The following is a 16,257-nucleotide window of genomic DNA, read 5'->3' as shown; positions in this document are numbered from 1 at the left end:
TTCCTTTGCCTCTGGGTCAATTTCACATCTTGAGACCATGTCATTCCTTTCCACATTTTTGAATCGGTTTTTCTGTTGGAGAGCTTTAAGAGCGCTTTATGTATCTTGGATACTAGTCCTTTATCTTGTGTATGGTCTCAAAATCCTTTCAATCAGCAGAATGTCTTTTAATTGTAGGGCACATTGCTCATAGAATGCAGAAGTTTTCTAGTTTGAAATAGTTCCGTTTCTGTTTTTATTACCTTTGCCACTTGAGTTCTTACATTTCAGACTTCACTGTGGTCATGATTTTGGAGAGTCTTGCCTATGTTTCCCCAATGGATTTTTCAAGATTCAAGTGCAATATAAAAATTTTAACTTATTTGAGTTAATTTTTGTTTACAGCGTGAAAGAGGGGTCTATTTTCCCTTATTGCTTCTGTTTTATTCTTTTTCTTATTTTTCACGACTGTCTGAGATTTCTAACACCTTACTCTGGATGGAGCAGGTCAAGATCTCAAACCGTTTCATAATTGCAAGCACTGTGGGAAAGCACAGGGTCACTCCAGACCCAAGTATGATGAAGGTTTGCACCTAATTTCATTTTTTTAATTGTGACTATCTAGTTTTCCCGTAATCATTGGCTAAAGAGGTTTCCTTGCTCCAATTCATGCACTTCTTCATAAATAAATTGCTCATGCATCTGAGAGTTTCTCCCTGACCTCTCAATCCTATGCCATTGAGAAGAGACTTTTTTTCTTCCAGTACCAACCAATTTTGATTGCTAAAGCTTTGTGTCAGATTTTAAAGTCTGGGGACACAATGCCTCCCATTTTTCCTCAAGATTGCTTTGGCTATGTCAGGAGTTTTGTAGCTTAATGCAAATTTTAGAAAAATTTACTCCATGTCCTTGAATAAAGCCATGGAAATTTTATCGGAATTTGCTGTTTCTGTAAACTGCTTTGAGTTAAGATAGTCATTTTCAAGATGCCGATTCTTATGATCCTTAAACCAAGAATATGTTTCTATTACATTAGTTCATTTTAAATTCCTTTCAGAAGTTTTGCAGTTTTCACTAAATAGGTCTTTTACCTCCTTTGTTAAACTAAGGGGTTTCTGTTTTTACATGATTGCAATTGGGTTTATTTCTATTCTGGATTTGGGGGGGTGTTTTGTTGTTGTTTGTTTGTTTACATGTAAGAATAAATTAGAACCCTGTGCACTGGTTTTGTAGCTTGCTACTTTACTATATAAATATATTGTTTTGAGGAGTTTTTCAGAGGAGCCTTTTTGGGTTCCTACATACGAAATTCCTAACAGTGCTTTGCAGGTTTTAATAAGTAAATCTTTCACCTCCTTTCTAAAAATTGATTCCACATTACCTAATTTTTTTCATAACTATAAGCAGGACTTTTAAATTAAATTACTCTTTTATCATTGTTTACATATAAAATCACAAAAGATTTTCCTGTTTGCTTTCGTAAGCTGCAACTTTACTGTAAAGATTTATTGCTTCTAGGAGTGTTTAATTAATGATTGGATTTGCAGTCTTAGGGTTCTTGATATGTCATTTGTAAACAGTGAATTTGATTTCTTTGCCAATATGAACACAAATTTAAATTTTTTTCTTGCTTAATTTCTGTGGCAGCAGCTATCAGAACTGTATTGAATAATAGTGCTCTCAATATATTGTTACATCCATAACAGCGTTGGGAAGTCAAGCACTAAAGATACAAATTGTGATTGAAGCCGACTTCAGGTTAACCATGTCACCATAACACTAGAAAATACTTTATCTGTGAAACAAACAAAGAAAAAACTATAATGTATTTACAGAATAAAATAAGAGATTCACACTGTGCTAACATACACCTACAGAAAACAAAGGCAATAAGAAAAATACAAAACCCAAGAAAAGTAAGACATAAATAACATTTTTCCCTTTCTGATATCTGGGCCATTCTCAGTGGTACCTGAGAGTGACTCCCAGTTATTTGCTTGGGGACTTCCTGTGGACCTTGGGGGGCCAAGCAGTGCCAGGGACCCAGCACAGAAGATCCATGGCAAAACATGCTCTCAAGCCATCTGAGTCTTTGCTCTGGACAGAGGATTATTTTTTAAGGGCAATACTGACTCTGTCACCAGTGGCAATTACTTTTAATAAAAGTTTACTCTTCCCCATAAAAAAACATAAATGGCCAAATACATTTTTAAAAACACACAAAAGCCAATAACCTACTTTATATCGTCTACAAGAAATTCTCCAGCTCTAGAGACACACAAAGGTCAAAAAAATGGAAAGAGATTTCTCATGATGGGAGAATTATGCTGAAAGTGGACTATAGAACAAACATGATTGCCACTCAATGCCTCTTTTGCAGACCACAGCACCCAAAAGGAGAGAGAGAACAAAAGGGAATGCCCTGCCACAGAGGCAAGGTGGGACGGGGGAAAAGCGGGGTGGGAGGAATACCGGGATCAGTGGTGGTGGAGAATGGGCACTGGTGGACGGATGGGTACTTGATCATTGTATAACTGAAACCCAAGCACAAAAATGTGTAAGTCTGCAACTGTACCTCATGATGTCTCACTATAAAAAAAATTACATTGTCATCAAAACTTATTAAAATAAATAAATAAATAATGTTCTTCTGAAAAAATTTAAAAAATAAAAAAGGTTACTTAGGAAAAAAAAAAGAAATCCAAGCACAAAAATTTGTTAAGTCTACAACTGTACCTCATGGTGTTTCACTAATACAAATTTAAAAAAAAAGATTTCCCATGCAAATTTGCTCGAGCGGGCCCAGTAACGTCTCCATTGGAGACTGTTGTTACTGTGTCTGGCATATCGAATACTCTCGGTAGCTTGCCGGGCTCTCCGAGAGGGGCGGAGGAATCGAACTCGGGTCGGCCATGTTGGCCGCTTGTAAGGCGAACGCCCTACCGCTGTGAAATAATAGCCAAAAAGGAGCCACAAATGTAACCACAGTAATATTAGACAAAACACTTACCAAGAAAAGCCTGGATGAGTGTTTGGATGAGCACATGCGGCCAAGAGATCTGAGCGTTGGTGCTGGAGAAGCAGGAACCTTGAGAGCAGCGAGTGAATCCACGAAACTGTGAGGTCTGGAAAACGGGTCTGCAGCAGGAGATGAGGCAACCAGGGCATTTCCTCCCCAATGAAATGGGTTCATGTTTCCACGAACAGCCTTCACCAGGCATAGAAGAGGATGTTATCTGCTTAGATCCCTGTAGAAAAAGCTCCAGAATTTGTGTAATAGCTTAAAAAAGGTCAAAGGAGTGAGGAGCTCTCTTAGATCTCCCATCCTGTGCAGCAGCAAAATCCTGCTCTTTTGTTTCCACAGGGCAACCAACAATCACCCTAATACCAAAAGCAGTCAGAGACAGCACAAAAAAGGAAAACTACAAACCAATAGCCCTGAAAAATAAAGATTATATGAACCTATCAATAGATGCAGGGAACACATTTGACAAAATCCAACATCCATTAATGATTAAAAACTCTCAATAAAAAAACGGAGTTGGAGAAATTTCCCTCAATATAGTTAAAACCATTTAACACAAATCCGTAGAAAGCATAGTACTGCATGGAGGAAAACTAAAAGCCTTCCCTTTCTGATGAGGCACAAGAAAAGGATGGGCTTTCTCACAATTTCTATTCAATATTGTACGGGAAGTCCATGCCATAGTAATCACGCAAGAAGATATTAAGGTAACCAGGTAAAAATCAAGCTCTCTTGATTTGCAAATTACATGATCACTTCACTTAATCACTTAATCCCCGTTATTCATCGATTTATTCGAGCGGGTGCAAGTAACGTCTCCATTCATCCCAGTTGCGTGCTAGCGTAGCCCAATGGTATCTGTTCATTCTAGGAACATGCAGAGCGTCAAACCGATCATTTAGGGTCTTGACGAAGAAGTCTGACCATCTTATAGTTGGGCGTCCACGTGATCTTTTGATGTCCCGTGGAATCCAATCAGTAATGGCTCTAGTCCAGCGGTTGTCTGTAAATCTCATTACGTGTCCAGCCCATCTGATTTTTGATGTCTTGGCAAATGAGACAGCGTCCCTGATTCTTGAGCATTGACGAAGATCAGAACTCCGGATTCTATCTCTCATTTGAGTGAATCGTGATATTCCAAGCATAGTTCTTTTGATTCCTCTTTGAGAGACCCGAATAGCGTTCTCATCCTGTTTTCGTAGGGTCCAGGTCTCTGAGGCATATGTTAATGCAGGAAGAATAGTGGAATCAAAGAGATGTGCTCGTAGCTGGAGGTTCTTTGTCCTTTTAGTTATTTCTTCAATGCTCTTGAAGGCATTCCAAGCTGCTCTCTTCCTCCTGCGTAACTCAGGTGACAGGTCATTCGTCATGTTGATTTCTCGACCTAGGTACATATAACTGTTGCATTCGGAGATGGTGGTTCCGTTGAGAGCGAATGGAGCGTCAGGAACAAGGCTGTTTCTCATAAACATTGTCTTCGTAAGATTCAGCTGTAGTCCGACCTTTCCACATTCACGGTCAAAGTTGTTCAGCATTTGTGCCACTTGGCTGATGGTTGGTGTTATTAGAACGATGTCATCAGCAAAGCGGAGGTGGTGTAGTTGCCGACCATCTATCTTCACTCCCATGTTTTCCCATTCCAGTCGTCGCATGATGTTCTCGAGGGTGGCACTGAAGAGTTTTGGTGAAATTGTATCACCCTGCCGAACCCCTCTCTTGATATGGATGATTACTTCTTTGTAGAATGGTGAGATCTTGGTAGTGAATCCGCAATAGAGCTCATGAAGGATCCTGATGTATTGAGTTTGTACGCCCTGATTGGCTAGGGCTTCCATGACTGCTTCCGTCTCAACAGAATCAAAGGCCTTCTTTAAATCAATGAACGTTAGAGAGAGAGGCATCTTGAACTCCCGAGATACCTCAATGAGCTTGGTTATTGTGTGGATATGGTCGATGGTACTGAATCCTTTTCGGAATCCAGCTTGTTCACATGGTTGTCCATCACCTAGTGTTCTGCTAATCCTATTCAGGATGACTCGAGTGAATAGTTTGTAGATGACAGACAATAGGCAGATTGGACGATAGGTGCCAATGTCGTTGATGTCTCCTTTCTTGTATAGTAGTACAGTCCTGCTGGTTTTCCATTGGGATGGAACCTTGCATTCAGACAGGTAGCATGTGAAGAGTCGAACCAATGTATTGATGAGTACTGATGGTAATTTCTTCAGGTGTTCAGGTCTGATCTTGTCTGGGCCAGGTGCTTTTTGTTTCTTTACCGATAAGATGGCATGTTGGATTTCGGAAGGGAGAACATTGGGAACGACATATCCATCATGTGGTATGTGGTATGTCGGCAAGTGGGTGTGACTATTAAAGAGATCTGAGTAGAAGTCATGAATAATCTTCTCCATTGCCCTTCTGGAAGATGTGATAGATCCATCATGATGTCGGAGGGCAGTCATCTTGGTTTTGTAGTTGGTGATACTGTACTTAAAAGCTCTGAACACTTTACCTAAAAAAGAAACCCTCCTAGAAACAAGAGAATTGAATGATAAAGCAGAAGGCTAGTGAATAGACAGACACCTCTCAGAGGAAGATAGGTGGATGAGCAGTAGGCAAATGAAAAAATGCTCAGCATCACTTATCAGAGAAATCCAAATCAAGACAAGGACACATACCACTTCACACCAGTGAGAATACAATCTGTTCATAGACTAGAAGGATTAACATAACCAAGATGGCAATAATCCTCCAAAGCATTATACAGATTCAATGAAATTGTATGATTCAACAAATCATTATACAGATTCACTTCTTTATAAAAAATGCCCCTTGTATTTCCTGCCATTTATATGGGCTGACAAATCCCCACCCAAAATAGCCAAAGCAATCCTAGGGAAAAAGAGAACTGGAGGAATCACTCTGCCCAATCTCAACTATACTGCAAAGGTGTAGTAATTAAAGCAGTGTGGTATTAGAATAATACCACAGACCTTGGTATGTAAAATAATAAACAGACTTTAAGACCAGTGAAATAGAACTGAAAACCCAGGAACAGATCCTCAGGTATATGGACAGCTAATCTTGAGTAAATAAGCAAAACATCCGAGGTGGAGCATGAGAACTTCTTCCACAAATGGTGCTGGGAAAACTAGTTGGTCAATGCAAAAAAAAAAGAAAGAAAGAAATCAGAACCTTTTCTAATACCATGTACAAAAGTCAAATCAAAATGGTTAAGTATCTCAATACCCAAAAAAAACATAGGCAGAAGAACACTTACGGACACTTAAAGCTAGAGGCATCTTTAAGGAGCCAACTGCCACTGGCCAAGCAAACGGAATCACAGATAAACAGGACAATATCAAAACAACTTATCTCAATGAAAACTGTTACAAAAACAAAAAGATTCCCCCCAAATTGGAAGATAATTGACCATCATTTATTTGATAAATTGTTAATATCCAAGATGCATATAAGCACTGATAGAACCATGGGAAAAATCCAACCCCATAAAAAATGGAGAGAAGAGATAAACCGAAACTTCTTCAACGACATACAAATGATCAAAAGGCATATGAAAAAATGCTATACATAAGTAATTATCATGGGAATGGAAATCAAAACAATGAGATAGCACTTTACACTACAAAACTGGCACATATCAAAGGATGAGGAAGAAGAGGCTGGGCTGATAAAATCTCAGGGCCAAAATAGGCTGCTAAAACGAAGAAGGACAAAAATGACTGTCTGTACTTTCAGTGCACGTATGCTGGCTCAGGATGCATCCATCGAGGACCTGATGGTGCAGGCGTGAAAAATCAAGTACAACATCATTGGTCTGACCGAGACGAGAAGGCATCAATCACTTCATGCCATTTTTGACACTGGGGAAGAGCTGTTCTTCGGAACACGTGACAAAAGAGGCGTCGGTGGTGTCGGTTTCCTTGTCAACACAAACTTGGCCATAAACGTTGATTCATTTGAATGCCTAATAATCCGAATCGGACAATTACGCTTAAATAGGTGTGGCTGGAGAAGTTCTATAAAGAAGACCACACCTTCTACAAGATCATTGTCAGTGATTTTAATACCAAGATAGGACCGAGAAGATCAGCCTAAGAACTCCACATCAGGACCCATGGCCTAGAATGGAACAAACAGGGTGAGAGAGTGTCCGAGTTCATCATGTCGACCAAGACCATCTATGGTAACTCAAAACTATAGAAGGCCAAATCTAAACGTTGGATATGGGAGTCTCCCAGTGGATGATTCCACAATGAAATTGACCACATCATATTCAATCAATGGTCTTGCCTGACCGATATTGCTGTCTGCGCTCTACCCTCGCTCCAAAGAGGTGCATAATAGCAAAAGGATGCTTAGCGCGTGTGTGCATGTGCAGGAACTACTGGCAAAGGCCAAATTCCTGCACAAGACCAACCCGAGCTCAATCCTTGAGACCCCAGATGTCTCTGAGGCCTCCAGGAGAGACCTCTAAAATGCAGAACCAGGGTAAACCCAGGGCACTGCAGGGTGTGGCCGCAAAACAAATGAAAAAAAAAAACAACTGGAGGCAACTGAATGCAGCCTAAAGCTGCAGTGCTGACCCTCTCATGGCCCATAGTCGTGGCCATGTCCCTGTGTGTGGCAGCTGCAGACTCTGGAAGTCAAAGCGTGGTTCATTTTGGGGATCCTTGTATGGTAACCATCCTCATGTCCCTAGGGGGAACTTGCAGCACTTGGTGCCCTACACGAAGCCTAAGTTCCAGAGGCCCATCATCAGGATGTTGCCCATGTTACACCCACATGTCACACAGCTGGGTGTCTCTGAAGTATCACCAAATACATGGACACCTTATGGTAGTGATAGGAGGCCTATGTCCTCTACAAATTCACGAGCTTCCTAGTCAACTTCCTGAAGAGCTGTTTTCAACATGGAAGTCATGTGGAAAGGCAAAGAGAAGCACAAGTCCTCACTTCCCTTCTTCTGCTGCCTTCTTTGCTCCATGGGAGAAATTCTGCTGCCCTGCTGCAAGAGGGTTGTGCTGCAGGCTGTGTGTATGTCACGATCAGACTGGCCACCACCGCTGAGATCTGTGAGACGTGCAACATCTATGTGAAGGAACATTCAGCTTGCAGAGAGCTTGCGTTCATTTGGTCATCATCAACGTGCCCCCGTTCTTTGCCATGTATAGACTCCTGATATTTTATTAAACACCAAAGGAGGATCTGAGCCCATCTAGCAAATGGGGATGTTCTTTCATGTGAAGCTCATTATCTTCTGGAAAACAGTGGTGATTGCTTTGTTGGTAAAAACGTCATGTGATTTCAGACAGCAGAGACAGAAACATTCTGCATAGAAATGTTCATTGCTGCCATAGTCCACCACTACAACTTATATGGGAGATCAAGAATTACGAGTGTGCAACTCTTTGTTCCTCAAAACGTTACTTTTTCCACTTCACAACCACATACTGGTAATTACCACGAGCTTGGAGACACACTGATGGCACAGAATGTGCTCAGTACAGTTAGAGGTACCTGAAGACCTTTAAAATGACAAAGAACATCACATAAAAGTCGAAACTTCGGAATCCATAATCCAGTGCTGCACTTCTTTATGCTTTTTCTTTCTTCCTTTATTTCTCTATCTTCCTTTCTTCCCTCCTTCATTTCCTCCTACCGTGCTCCCCTTTCCCTTTCTCCTCTTTTTCTTTTATTTTTTCCTTTTTCCTTCCTCCCATCCTAGAGCAATGCAGAGGACCATGGGTTGGACAGCCAATCTATGGAGAAGACATCAGACATAAGGAAGGTCGGTCCAGGTACAAGTTCCAGTTCTGCACACTCATTAGGCTCACCTTGACCTGCCTCCAGTGAGGCTCCCACATTCCCACAGGCAGAGAGGGAGTGTCCCAGTGTCTGCCCACAGGAACTGAGGGGGGGTGTTCAAGAAAGAAAAAAAGAAAGAAAGAAAGAAAGAAAGAAAGAAAGAAAGAAAGAAGAAAGAGAGAGAGAGAGGTCTGCCATAGAGGCAGACAGATGGGGGGAAGGAAGACACATGGAGAACATGCATACTGGCATACTGCTGAAGAAATGGGTGTTGGAACATTGTATGACTGAAACCCAATCATGAAAAACTTTGTAACTGTGTATCTCATGGTGATTCAATGCAAAAAAAAAATTTAAGTGCCTCTCAAATCTGTTTGTGTGCGTGCGTGTGAGAGAGAGCAAGAGAGCGAGAGAGAGAGAGAGAGAGAGAGAGAGAGAGAGACAGACTATCTTTCTAGTCACTGTATCTGTATGTATTTGAAATACTGGAACGTTAAAGCCAGGTTAAAATCAAAATTAAAGGCCTTTAGGACAAGCTGGAGTTCAGTTGTGAAGTCACATGTACCAATATTTAGAACTATCTGGTTTTTGAGATATTTTTAATGATTCTAGGATGACTAGACTAAGGACTCCACCCAGCTATTTAGTGAAGTTGAAAGGAGAGCAAGCCAGCCATACCCTGGAGAACTTATGGTTTACTTGTGAAGAGTTAGCCCTGATACTAACTGGAAGAGGCCACTTTAATATGGGAGCAGCCTGGAAGTTGTCTTTCCTTGCAGTTTCATTAAAGAACAAATTTAATAAATCAAGATAATTAATTGTAATCACCATTTTTAATTAAATTGTTAGTATGTATGTTAAAGTAATTGACTTAAAATTGTCTTGAAAGTTTTACAATTATGATGTTGAAATTAATAAGTAGGTATTGTTTTGTGATAACTTTTGTGGAACAAGGCTTCCCAGAACTAGACTCTAAGGAAAATTTTGGATAGGAAGCAAGGGAAGTGCTCAGGAATAATCATTCCATGAATAGAATGGAATAATAAAACATTTCATGATATTTGCTTTTTTATAAATTAAGATCCATTTGGAAGACATTGTCATTTAAAAAAGATCTTTACTATTTTAATTATATGACTATAAAGTTAAGTATATAACTTGTAGTTAGTTATATAATACAATAATTTATAAGTTATATTATTAAATAATTATTATAGCACTGTCACTTTAACTCTGTCCTCCCGTTGTTCATCGTGTTCATCAATTTTCTTGAGCGGGCACCAGTAACATCTCCATTGTGAGACTTGTTGTTATGGGTTTTTTTTTTTTTTTGCATATCGAATACATCATGGGTAGCTTGCTAGGCTTTGCCATGCGGGCAGAATACTCTTGGTAGTTGGCCGGGCTCTCTGAGAGGGGTGGAAGAATCAAACTCAGGTTGGCCATGTACAGGCAAACGCCCTACCGGCTATGCTATCGCTCTGGCTCAAATAGTTATTATGTGCTACATAATTTAAATTAAGTATTTGACTACAAAATTAAGAGAGAGAGAAGGAAAGCGCCTGCCATAAAGGCAGGCTAGGGGAGGGGCAGTGGCAGGAGTTTTCCCCGGGTCATTTGTGGTGGGAAATGGACACTGGTGGAGGGGTGGGTTTTGGAACATTGTATGCCTGAAAACCTGGTCATGAAAGCTTTGTAACTCTGTATCTCATAGTGATTCAATAAAAAACTTCACAAAAGCCAATAATTTAACATACCTAGCAATATTTGATCTCTGAGATTTTTGGTAAGTTTAAATTGTTAGGCTGATTTGGTAACCTTAGCAATAGCTCCATTCCTCGATGCTCCTGAAGAGACTGGAGGAAGTCTCCAGCTCAGGAATTTATTGTTTCTTCACTATGGATTACAGATGAAAGGGAAGAGAAATGGGGCCGTTTTAAACTTCAAACTGCTAGGTTACCCTGTGACTTTGGGTGATTTCTAAAATGAAGGATTAAGTTTTAAAAAATGGGATACAGTTATAAGAAAAATTTTTTGTTTGTTTCTGAATTTTTTATTGGATTCTGCAAAGCCAGAGAGCCCTAATAAGAATTTTTAGGCTATACTGCTAATTATTTTGCATAGAACATGAAAATGCATTTCATTAACACAAATCATCTTATATGGTAGTTTTGACACCTGGTCTGAAACACAGTCATGACCTAAGTCTTAAGTATAAATATGAAATTTTTATAGTGCTTAATATATGATTAAATTAAATAATTCTTGATATATGATAATATATGTGAGTTTTTAAAACTCTTTAATATCTGTTTCCTAGAAATTGTGGTTTTAAGGATGCAAAATAAAACTAGGTTAATTTATAACAGGAGCAAAGTTGTTTTTGTTTTTTTTTTTTTCTTTTTGGGTCACACCTGGCGATGCACAGGGGTTACTCCTGGCTCTGCACTCAGGTGTTACTCCTGGCGGTGCTCAGGGGACCATATGGGATGCTGGGAATCGAACCCGGGTCGGCCGTGTGCAAGGCAAAGGCCCTACCCGCTGTGCTATTGCTCCAGCCCCAGTAGCAAAGTTTTGCTGGAGCTAAAGTGTAGTATGTAATAGTTAACTGTTAAGTATTCTAAAGATTTTGGCTATTTATAGAATAATGTGTTTGTGTTTGGGTTTTGTTACACTTGAAAGTTTTGTAATTTTCAGTGTACCAATATTGTCTAGTCTATGCATGTGTTAGAAGCTGTGAAATGATGGCTCTTAAACCAAGTTTGCGAATGTCTCCAGTATTTTAACTCAGAACTGTGATAGGATGAGAATCCACGTGTCCATGCTTTTCTGTTACTACGTGAGACCACAACTTGGGCTCTTCATAGAAAGGTTCCCCTGAAGAAATAAAATGAAGAAAGAAAAAGGAGCACAATCTGATGACAGTTAGCTCCCCATCCCTCTTTGCAAAACTGAGAGCTGGGATTATGAAGACATCATCATCTCAGGTGATGGTTTGATAGTATGATATTTTTAAGAACAGTTCTGAGTGCTTTATGAATAGGGAATTTTAGGAAAACAAAATATGTCTTAGGGTAAAGGGAACTTAAGATTTTAAATACTGTAGTAGAAGTTATTGTCTCGTGGGAAAATGGCCTTTAATAAAAAGGAGGAAAAATAGAAAGCTAGAAGAAATATTTGACTTCAAACTAAGGTAGATATAACTGATTTTAAATATTGTCCCCTTTCATAAAATTGTGTTAATTTTCAAGCACTGTTTTAAAGATATAAATATGAACAGTGTCTAACATTATCTAAACTGTGTACTGCAGATGGGGAAAATGTGGTTAAGCTAAATATTACATCAAATAGAATGTTTTTACACAATTTTAAAGCTTAAAAGATATAGAGGAGGCCCAAGCGATATTACAGCAAGTAGAGTGTTTGCCTTGCATGTGACAGACCAGTTTGATCCCTATATGGTCCCCTGAGTCCTGCCAGGATCCCTGAGCACAGAGCCAGGCACAAGACCTCAGCTTCCTCACTCCCAACCTTTAACTGAAGTAAAGAAGAGAAAAAGAGAAAGTCAAAGAAAAGGAAAAATAGAGTTGTTATGCGTGTAACAAAATATTGAAGATGAGCATAAAATTAAATAATTTGGTGCATGATCATACCATATGTTTGTTTGAAATGAATTTAGAAACATTGTGTTCTTTCATTTAATTACCTGAGTATTACACATCAGGATGTTAGTGAGATATTTGCTTGTATCTTTCCTTAATGCCTTTTGTGTGTTTTGCTCATGTCAATTTCTTGTTGTGTTGGACAAGGAATACTTATAAAGCTATGCTTTTTCTATAAATCAATGTGTGAGTGGATTAATTCTAAAATACTAGCAATGCAGGTGGACTCTGATTAAAGAACATGGGCACTCATCACATTCACTTATTTTAAGCTTGAGTTGCCTTACATTGGTCTTAAATCCTAATACTTCCTTGGATGGCCCTGAGACAAGCTCTATACTAGCCTGACTTCTACAAGGGAGTGTGTCAGGGCCCACATGAATTATAACTGGATAATGGCTCTTCTTTGGAACAGGCTTAAGGAAGCAACTGACAAGGAAACTAAGGGGTTGGGAAAATGAAAACAAATTGGCCTGAAGCCTGTAGTTTGGGGAACAGGACCAGGTGTCCCTACACACCCAAAATTTCAAATCAACAACCTAAATACATGTCTCAAAATCTGGAGAAGGAACTACAAATAAAATAGCACTGTAGCACTGTCCTACCATTGTTCATCTATTTGCTCGAGCGGGCACCAGTAACGTCTCCATTGTGAGACTTGTTGTTACTGTGCTTGGCATACCGAATACGCCATGGGGAGCTCTCCAGGCTCTGCCGTGTGGGCGGGATACTCTCGGTAGCTTGTCTGGCTCTCAAAGAGGGACGGAGGAAGTGATTCCAGGTCAGCCACGTGCAAGGCAAACACCCTGCTCGCTGTACTATCGCTCCAGCCCACAAATAAGATACAAAGAGTGAAAGGATAAAATTTAAGTCAAGAGAGGAAATCAATAATATAGAAAGCACAAAAGAAATTCAAAGAATCAATAAAACTAGCAGCTGCTTCCTCAAATGATAAGCAAGAGAGACAAACCTTTCACTACACTCACAATCAAGAGAAAAGAAAAAAAATGTTCAAATAAAATAAATCAGAGACCAAAAGTGTAGATTACAACAGATCCCTTGGAATTTCAGTATGTAAGAGGTCACAATGAAAAACTTTATGATATTAAGTTGAAGAATCTGGAAGAAATGAACAGATTCTTAGAATCAGCACTGTCTGTCCTCCTATTGTAAATTGATTTGCTCGAGCGGGCCCAGTAACGTCTCCATTGTGAGACTTATTGTTACTGTGTTTGGCATATCGAATGCATCATGGGTATCTTGCCAGGCTTTGCCATGCAGATGAGATACTCTTGGTAGCTTGCCAGGCTCTCCAAGAGGGGCAGAAGAATTGAACCCAGGTCGGCCTGGTTGGCTGCGTGCAAGGCAAACACCCTACCCGCTGAGCTATCACTCCAGCCCTCTTAGAATTATATCATTTAAAAAATCTGAATGAGAAGGATGTAGTGTTTATTAATAGACCAATCATGACTAAGTAGTCTCATCAAGAACAACATTCCAGGTCCAATGGGGTTACTGGAAAGTTCTATCTGACTGTCAAAGAAGGTTTTTACTAATATGGAAGAAAAGAATCATAGATCATATTGGTGAATGCAGAGATAACTTCTGACAAGTTTCAGAATCCATTCATGTTGAACAAAAGAACTTTATTAAAATAGGGGTGGAAGAAACCCTTTTCAAGGCAGTAATGACCATCTGTAACAAGCCCAAGGCCAAGATCTTTGTTTTTTTTAATTGTTTTTATTTTATTTTCATGATTTTGGATAACACCCTTCAGTTTTCTCACCAAACTCAGGAGTCACTCTCCTGACTGATTCAGGGACCATATTGAATGCTAGGGATTAAACCCGGGTCAGCCACATGCAAGACAAGCACCTTACTCACTGTGTTATCCATCCAGCCCAACAGCCAGTATCATTCTTAATAATAAAAAATGCAAAATATTTCTTCTCAGATAAGGTACAAGGATGTCCACTATCCTTTCATCCTCCACCTTTATTCAATATTTTATTAAAAGTCCTGGCTACAGCAACAAGGCAAGAAAAATGAATCAAGGGATCCAAATTGTGAAAGAAGTCCAATCATTACTATTTGATCATGACGTGATAGTATATTTAGAAGACCCTAAAGAGTCAACCAAATGCTACTAAAATTAATAAATCAATACAGTAAAACTCGCTGTAAAAAACCCAATGCACAAACATTGGAGTCATTCTTATATACAAATCAGTGAATGAGAGGAGTAAGCCACCAAGGAGTCTATCCCATTTAAATTCAAAATAAATATATCAGTTTCCAAAATATCAAGTATCTCTGATTAAACCTAACAAAAGATGTAGATCTACATCATGAAAACTTTCAACCACTTAATAAAGACATAGAAGACCTTAGGAAATAAAAAACAATTCCATGCACAATTACAGACAGAAAGACTAAATTTATTAAAATTATTAATCTACCTTAGCTCATATATTCAACATAATTCCCATCCAAATTCAGATGACATTCTGCAAAGACCTAGAAAAGTCAGCAATATAGTTTGTACGGAATCACAAGAAACCACAAAAAGTCAAATCCATACTGAAAAAGAAGAGATTTGTAGGTATCTCAGTACCTATAATTTGAAACTATATTTATAAAACTATACAGATCAAAACTGCAGGGTACTGGCCTAAAATTAGGTTTTATTCAAGTTACTGGAATAAAGGTACTGCAAGGTACTGGAATAAAGTTTGGTTTTATGATCAATGTTAAGAATTGAATACTCAAGGTAAAAAATGTTTATAGACATAACGTTGATAAAAGGAGGTGAGAACATGAAAAGGAGTAAAGATAGCCTCTTCAAGAAATGTTGCTGAGAAAATTGGATAACCACAGGTAGAACATTAAAGCTGGATCCACATCCAAAAGTCAAATCAAAGTGAATAAAAGATCTTGAGATCTAACTGGAAACTAAAGTACATTTAGGAAAATATAGGCAGAATAGTCTGAGATTTCAACCTCAAAGATGTCTTCAATGATATGATTGGCAAAGGAAACAGAATTAAAAATAAACAAATGGGACTATATTAAAATGTTTCTGCATGGAAAAATGAAAGGCTGAAACTAAAAGACAGCCAACGAAATGTGAAAAAATCTTGCATTCAACACATCATAAAGGGTTGATCTCCAGGATATTTAAACTACTTAAAAAGATCAAAGAAAAATATCCAAAGACCTTATCAAGAAGTGGACGGAGGAAAGGACTGAGCGATAGTATAGGAGGTAGGGTATTTACTTTACCACAGCCAACCCGAGTTTAATCCTCAGCATCCTGTAAGGTTCCCTGATCATCGCCAGAAGTAAGTAATGAGGGCAGATCCAGGAGTAACCCCTGAGCACTGAGGTATCCCCTCAAAACTGAGATGGGCCAAAGAGATGCTGCATTTGGCAAAGGAACCAATTGATAGTCGAGCCGCAGGAGCTGCTCTCTATCCTCACATGGTGCCACCGCGACCCACGGGGACAAGATCCCTAGGTTTTTCGCACCATCACTGGACCTGCCAGCTGTGCCCCAGCAGTTTGTCTTTTAGTCCTGGTTTTGCTACTCTCTGGCCAGGGCCATCTGTCTGCTGGTGAGAGTCCTGTGCTCAGTACCTTGTAACTATCTGGATGTCTGAGCCCTGCCTGTACCTGAGCTATCCTGAGCATCAGAGCCTTGCCTCTAACTGCCAGAATCTGGGCACGAGTGATACTGTGCCTCGTGTCAGGGTACACCACACT

At 39.4% G+C, this 16,257-nt stretch overlaps 1 non-coding gene across 1 annotated transcript; it reads right to left on the bottom strand.

Annotated features, from left to right (window-relative positions):
• Positions 1-445: 445 nt before the first annotated feature.
• LOC130018148 (small nucleolar RNA SNORA9) lies at positions 446-572 on the bottom strand. Its single transcript, XR_008791485.1, has one exon. It is a non-coding gene; the product is annotated as a small nucleolar RNA SNORA9 (small nucleolar RNA).
• Between the last annotated feature and the right edge of the window lie 15,685 nt (positions 573-16,257).

This window comes from Sorex fumeus, unplaced genomic scaffold, assembly GCF_029834395.1.
Source record: "Sorex fumeus unplaced genomic scaffold, SorFum_2.1 ptg000239l, whole genome shotgun sequence".
In the NCBI taxonomy this organism is placed as follows: Eukaryota; Metazoa; Chordata; class Mammalia; order Eulipotyphla; family Soricidae; genus Sorex; species Sorex fumeus.
Note: the sequence above shows the minus strand (reverse complement) of the source record. Positions and strands in the feature narration are given on the sequence as shown.